Here is an 8,078-nt window from a genome sequence, read left to right as displayed (position 1 = left end):
TAAAGGTAGCTGTTAAGCAATTTATAAGAAACAGTAGTTGTTAGCCCTTCAGAAACTATTTTAATGGAAAAATTGTGTTAGTATTCAACTGTTGAAATGTACCTAGACATAATGACTGTACCACTTGTAGGACCAAACATCCTTATTTCTTTACAAGTCAAATTCAGACTTTAGAGCAACTGAACTGACATGAAAGTTTCAGGTCAGGAAACCACAAGGATGGATAGAGGAATTTGCCCACAATAACTGTCAAAGGTGCCTTGTTCTCGTAGCTTGAAAGTTGTCATCTGAATTTTTTTGCATGTTTTTGTAGAGACTGAGAGCCACCATGGCCACATGCCACCGTATAATCAAATTTATATTGGTAAATTAAGTACCCACAGTGTACTTCCAGATAACTGCTCAATAACCAGTTGACAAATTTCTCGTTGATTGTCACCACATTAGACATGATGTAGCAACATCAGATCAGACAGTAAATAAACAGATAAAGGTAAATTCCAACATAGGTTAAGGTAAAGGGTGAAGTACCACTAGTTACATATGAATGAGTAAAAAAAAAATTAGGCGCAAAATGGTTAGTTCAGCCATTCTAAAGGTTTGATCTATATGTATATATTTTCTCATCAGTTACATAATAATGAATCAACTAGACTTCAATTGAAAGTAGATGTCTGTAAGAACAATAACTATACCATGAACACAAATCCTCAATCTTTAGTTTTTCCTTTGCTACTCATTACATCAGAATCGTTAGTGGTCATCAGAGTATTTTCAATAAGATAACGAAGAAATTTAACTAGTTTTTCATTAGAAATCAGATTGTAAGCTAACACTTGTTTATGGAGATGTCAAGTTACAATGCTTAGAAACCTTATCGATTCACACACACACACGCACACACACACACACACATATATATATATATATATATATATATATATATATATATATATATATATATATATATATATATCTAAAAACAAAGATGATGTGACTTACCAAAAGAAAGGGCTGGCAGGTCGATAGACACACAAAAAAACACAAACATACACACAAAATTCTAGCTTTCGCAACCACCGGCTGCTTCGTCAGGAAAGAGGGAAGGAGAGGGAAAGACGAAAGGATGTGGGTTTTAAGGGAGAGGGTAACGAGTCATTCCAATCCCGGGAGCGGAAAGACTTACCTTAGGGGGAAAAAAGGACGGGTATACACTCGCACACACACATATCCATCCACACACATACAGACACAAGCAGACATATTTAAAGACAAAGAGTTTGGGCAGAGATGTCAGTCGAGGCGAAAGCTAGAATTTTGTGTGTATGTTTGTGTTTGTTTGTGTGTCTATCGACCTGCCAGCACTTTCTTTTGATAAGTCACATCATCTTTGTTTTTAGATATATTTTTCCCATGTGGAATGTTTCCCTCTATTATATATATATATATATATATATATATATATATATATATATATTGTACAGCACTGATTTGCTGTAACATACAGCAATATCGAACAGTACCTAACTCAAACATTTTGTATCACTTGAAGTTGATAGAAACGCTGTTTTTTTTTCAGATTTGCGTAGATATTGTGACAAAGAACACCTTGCATCTATATTAAGGAGATAGCATTACATATACAGATACCAGACATGTAGCAAACATCATCCCTATCTTATAGTACAAAGATGGCAAAAGAATAATTAAATAAGACTACCAATGGTTGATCATAATAGTCATTGAAACGGTAGAAATAACATGAAATTAAAACTATGTGCATCTCAAATCCTTGGAATCAGAAACCCTTCTGTCCCAATAACTATCTCCAACATAAAATTCATTTTTTTCATGCTCCACAGATGGAACCATTCAAGTAACACAAACATTATAAATTTCTTTCTGAGAAATGTTCCTTTGCCAATTACACAGTAGATCTAATACATGTTAATGACAAGATCATGACATAGAGTATTTTTATACGTGGTAGTAAATCAACATCTATCCAGTGACTTTCACATAATAGGTATAGTAACAGGACAAGCCAAATGAGAACACATATATAAGACTACAAAGAGTTTAACCTAATTGTAATCACACCCCAGATGTAAAGTGATAGAATTTCACTATAACTGCTCAGATATCTTAAGTAAACTTCACACCAACTCTAAACATTTTCTCTACTTTTCACAAGATCATCAGCACAATGAGAATATAACATTATCAGCACAATGAGAGTATCATATCCAAAATGTAAATTAACACAACTGCATTATAACTGCACAGACATCATAAGTAAATATCAGACCATCTCTCCTCAAAATTCATACATATGTTGCATTGCCACATTTTCTGACTACCTGTGTTCATTCAAACAACATAATCATTGACTTACTAACTATTGGATGACATGGATCGTGGAAGGAGGGTCAGTTTGGACAGAATAGTAAGAGAGGATGCGACTTGAAAAAGGAAAGGGTCATATGAGCTCGGAGCCTTGAGTTCACAACCCCCAAATTGCAAAAAGAGTTTGCAACCTCCTGAGCAAAAACAGTTCTTGTGATGTTATATGAGTGATGAAGGCTGTTTGTATAATTTCAGCTGTGTAACAATCCTGAGTCCAAATAATCTTTTGTATAAGTCTGTAAGCATTTAGGTGTGGGTTTTCAAACAATTTCATTAGGTCCGATACAAATATGAAAAAAATTCTTTATTTCTTTGTTTAGCTCTTTATATTTGGTGTAACTTTTTGTCAAAACTAGATCTCCAACGTTGAATACTGTGTTTTTTGTTTGTTTGTCATGCATTTTTCTTTCTTTTTTCATAATAATCTTTCATAGTTCTTCTAACTACCTCCTCTCTTTCAGCTGCTATTATGCTTTTAGAAGCTGGGAACATGATCTCATAAAGAGAGTATCCAGTGGCGATATGTTGTAAGCTATTCATAATGTCTTCAAATTCATTAATATAGCATAACCAATTTGTGTGATCTTTCTGTCAGTAAGTTCTACATAATCTACCAATTAGGTGAATATGATGGTACTAAGATATGTCTGATGTTATATTCTTCTACAAATTCCTTCCAAAATTTAGAAGTAAATTGGCTCCCATTGTCAGATAAAATTGCTTTTGGTGTACCCACTTTAATGAAGTAGTCTTTCACAACTGATTAACTATTTTCTTACTAGTTGCTTTCTTTAAAGGATAAAATTTCACATATTTAAAAAATAAATCTACAATGACAAAAATATATTGAAATCCTCCTTTAGCTCTTCGAAGTTGACGATACAAATCTATTCCTACCAAATCCAACTGTTTATGTGGTACCACATTCTGTAAATGTTCGTTATTGGTCTTATTACTAACTTTTGTTCTTTGAAAGCTGTCACAGCAGGCAAGTAATGTCCTAACTCTCCTACATATGTTATGAAAATATGTACATTCTTGTATCTTTTGAATTCATTTCAATGCACCACAGTGTCTGAAGCTTTCATGTGTGTATTATATCAAAGTATTTATATGAGAATCAGGCCAGCAAACTTTCCAAGCATCACTATCTGGACTGTGCCTATAAAATAAAATACCTTTGAAGACCTGGTAGTACATTTGTACTTTCTTGTGACCTTTATTCCCTAGCTTCTAATGTTCATCACCATTTTGATATCTTCTCAATTGATTACAGATTTTCCTAATTTCACCTTGCTCTTGGACATCTTTAAAATATATTATTTTAAATATTTTCTCCTGACTTGTTTTCATTATCATTTTCATTGCTCACTGGCATTCTTGACAGGGCATCAGCAAAGACAGTTTCCTTTCCCTTTATAAAATGAACTGTGTATTTGAACTGCTGTAAGAACATTGACCACCTGGTAATTCTCCCATGATACAATTTACACTCTTGTAAGTAGGTTAATGCTTTATGGTCTGTATAAACTTTGACTTCATGCTAAAACAAATAATTGTTAAATTTTTTGAATCCCCATACAATTTCCAAAAGTTCCTTTTCAGTTATCATGTAATTTCTCTCATGTTGTTGTAAGGTTCTGCTTGCAAATGCCATAGAAGGATGTTAAATTTTCCTGTTAATTTCTTTCTCTTGGAATAAATGTACCCTCAGCCCATAATCACAACTGTCTCTCATCAAACAAAATGGTAAAGATAAATCAGGTCTATAAAGGATTTCACTTTGTACCAACACCTTCTTAATTTTATCAAAAGCTAATTGGCATTCTTCAGATCAATCCTACACTGCATTTTTTCTTAATAGGTTATTCAAACATGGTGCATTAAGTACCTGTGTTTTCACATATTTTTGACAGAAGTTTACAAATCCAAAATAAAATTATAAATCTTTTTTATTTCTAGGTTTTGGGAATTTTGCGATGGACTCTATCTTTTCCCCATCAAGGAAAATCTGTTTTTCATTTATGCAATGGCCAAGAAATTTTAATTGTTTCATTGCAAATTTACATTTTTCTAATTTCAAAGTCATATACTCCTGGCTCAATTTCCCTCCAATTTACTTTAAAATTCGAATATGTTCCTCCCTGGTCTTACTTGATACCAAAATGTCATCCACATAAATACACTACTGGCCATTAAAATTGCTACACCAAGAAGAAATGCAGATGATAAACGGGTATTCGTTGGACAAATATATTATACTAGAACTGACATGTGATGACATTTTCACGCAATTTGAGTGGATAGACCCTGAGAAATCAGTACCCAGAACAACCACCTCTGGCCGTAATAACGGCCTTGATACGCATGGGCATTGAGTCAAACAGAGTTTGGATGGCGTGTACAGGTACAACTGCCCATGCAGCTTCAGCACGATACCACAGTTCATCAAGAGTAGTGACTGGCGTTTTGTGACGAGCCAGTTGCCCGGCCACCATTGACAGGACGTTTTCAATTGGTGAGAGATCTGGAGAATGTGCTGGCCATGGCAGCAGTCGAACATTTTAGGCCCGTACAGGACGTGCAACATGCGGTCGTGCATTATCCTGCTGAAATGTAGGGTTTCGCAGGGATCGCATGAAGGGTAGAGCCACGTGTCGAAACACATCTGAAATGTAACGTCCACTGTTCAAAGTGCCGTCAATGCGAACAAGAAGTGAGCGAGATGTGTAACCAATGGCACCCCATGCCATCATGCCGGGTGATAAGCCAGTACTGCGATGACGAATACATGCTTCCAATGTGCGTTCACCGCGATGTCGCCAAACACGGATGCGACCATCATAGTGCTGTAAACAGAACCTGGATTCATCCGAAAAAATGACGTTTCGCCATTCGTGCACCCAGGTTTGTCATTGAGTACACCATCGCAGGCGCTCCTGTCTGTGATGCAGCATAAAAGGTAACCGCAGCTATGGCCTCTGTGCTGATAGTCCATGCTGCTGCAAACGTCGTCGAACTGTTCGTGCAGATGGTTGTTGTCTTGCAAATGTCCCCATGTGTTGACTCAGGGATCGAGACGTGGCTGCACGATCCGTTACAGCCATGCGGATAAGATGCCTGTCATCTCGATTGCTAGTGATACGAGGCCGTTGGGATCCAGCACGCCGTTCCGTATTACCCTCCTGAACCCATCGATTCCATATTCTGCTAACAGTCATTGGATCTCGACCAAGGCGAGCAGCAATGCCGCGATACGATAAACCGCAATCGCGATAGGCTACAATCCGACCTTTATCAAAGTCGGAAATGTGATGGTACGCATTTCTCCTTCTTACACGAGGCATCACAACGACGTTTCAACAGGCAACGCCGGTCAACTGCTGTTTGTGTATGAGAAATTGGTTGGAAACTTTCCTCATGTCAGCACGTTGTAGGAGTCCCCACCGGCACCAACCTTGTGTGAATGGTCTGAAAAGCTAATCATTTGCATATCACAGCATCTTCTTCCTGTCGGTTAAATTTCGCGTCTGTAGCACGTCAGCTTCGTGGTGTAACAGTTTTAATGGCCAGTAGTGTAATTAACTTTTCCAAGAGTTCTTTACTCAAAGCAAAATCCAATCCCCTAATAAATTCTGCCACAGATACATTTAAACCGAATGGTACAACGCAGCATTGAAAACATTTCCCATTAAACAAGAATGCAGTGTATTTTCTAGAATCACTTTCTAGTTCGATCTGATGAAAGCCGGAAGTTAAGTCATGGTTAGTCATATGTTTTACATTTTCAAACTTATTTAGTAGTTCATCTATACTTTCAGGCTGGTCAGTTTCTCTCTCGAAATATTTATTCAGAGGTCTGGAGTGAAGCACTAAACGAATACCCCCATCTTGTTTCGAAACCACTTCTAATGTGTTATTGTAAGGAATGCAACTTCTTTCTATTATTTTCTACCTTTCCATTTTCTGAAATTCTCTTTCTACTTTCTCTCTTTTACAGATAGGGATAGCATATGGTTTTATGAAAAATGGGTCATGAGGTTTCAATTTTAGCCTGCATTGATACCCTTTTACTCATCCAGGTTTTACATCAAATATATCATTAAAATCCCTCAAAAAATCTTCAAGCTCTCTTCTATTCTCTGTATAAGGCTTTCTGTTTCAGACACTTTTTTCGCTACCAGTTCACTGTAATAATCAACACTATCCTCATTAATACCAAATTCTTCCCCTTCCTCACAATAACCATCACTGTTAGTCTCTTGCATCCCTCTAATCAGACTGCTTAGACCATGATCTTCCATTACAATACTCGTTTCCCCACGAATTCCACTTTTTGGTTCAACAAATGTTATTTTCAAGTCACCCCAGATAAAATGTACTTTAGTCTTAATAATCCATTTCATACGTAGTATCAAGATTTCATTCAAATCATCAATTACTAAGCATCCTTGTATAAATTGTACATCATTAATCGTAATTTCAAGTAAGACTTGTCTGGTAATCAACTTACTGCTTTTACCTGTAGCCCCTTTTATTCTTACCCCTGTTACTGGAAATTCTGTGAAATTTTTATTATCTTTAATCCTGTCTCTTAGCTTTCTTGATATTCCTGTAACTGGGTTGCCTGTATCCAGAAGACAGTTTCCTATCCAGTCATTAACCTGTATTTCAATATACGGACTTACAAGCTTTTTACCCATTTCATTGACCTCATTTTCAAATAACTAATCCTCTTCTATGTCCCGGAAATTCACCCCTTTATCACAATCATCACCTTTTACTACAGACTCTACACATTTACTAATCATATTACTACCAGGAGACGCTTCCACATTTTTCATAGCAATATTACCATCTGAGTACACACTGACGAATTTCACTTAAGACCTTACATTTTTGATCACCCTACTGACATTTGCTACTATAATCACCAACTACACTCAGTGCTCTATCACTAATTAGATCTTCTTTTCCATTTTCACCAACACATTCAGACACAACATCACTAACATCAACTGGCAACATTAATCTATCTGGAACTGCTCTAATGGTTTCTAACTCATCACTCGAACACACATCAGAATTTCCAGAATCATTCAGCATCAAATCATCAACTTTAACTTCGACATATACCATCCCATCTAATTCTGTAAGTAAGATATCATCATCAACATCATTATCACCATCATCTGAGACATCCTCATCAGAAACATTATCATCGCACTTAATGTTATTTTCAACACGAAACTCATTTTTTTTCACACCCTTCTTCAACAACCTCGACACTGTGAGCTCTCTGTTCTATGACATCCTAATTTTTCTGTCTATTATCTACTGGAACTTCATCTGGTATTGGTCTGTCATTCTCATTTTTATTGCCAAGTACATGAACATCAGCTTCCACACATACAGCACCAGTATCAACTTTTTCACTCATTTCACAATCACTCAACATTCTCACTAAACAATACTCATCAGATATGTTCTCATTACTATCAACAACTGCTACTGCGTTACTACTGTTAAAGAAATTTGTCAAAGTGTTTTCTTCTAAAGCGAATTCAGATTTTCTACTTTTTTGTTCATCTTTGTTTTCAGATAAAAAATTTTCCCAAAATGCCCTATCAAACTTTATTTTATTCTCTTCAGATTGTATACTGGGTACAAAA

This window comes from Schistocerca piceifrons, chromosome 4, assembly GCF_021461385.2.
Source record: "Schistocerca piceifrons isolate TAMUIC-IGC-003096 chromosome 4, iqSchPice1.1, whole genome shotgun sequence".
Classification (NCBI taxonomy): Eukaryota; Metazoa; Arthropoda; class Insecta; order Orthoptera; family Acrididae; genus Schistocerca; species Schistocerca piceifrons.
Note: the sequence above shows the minus strand (reverse complement) of the source record.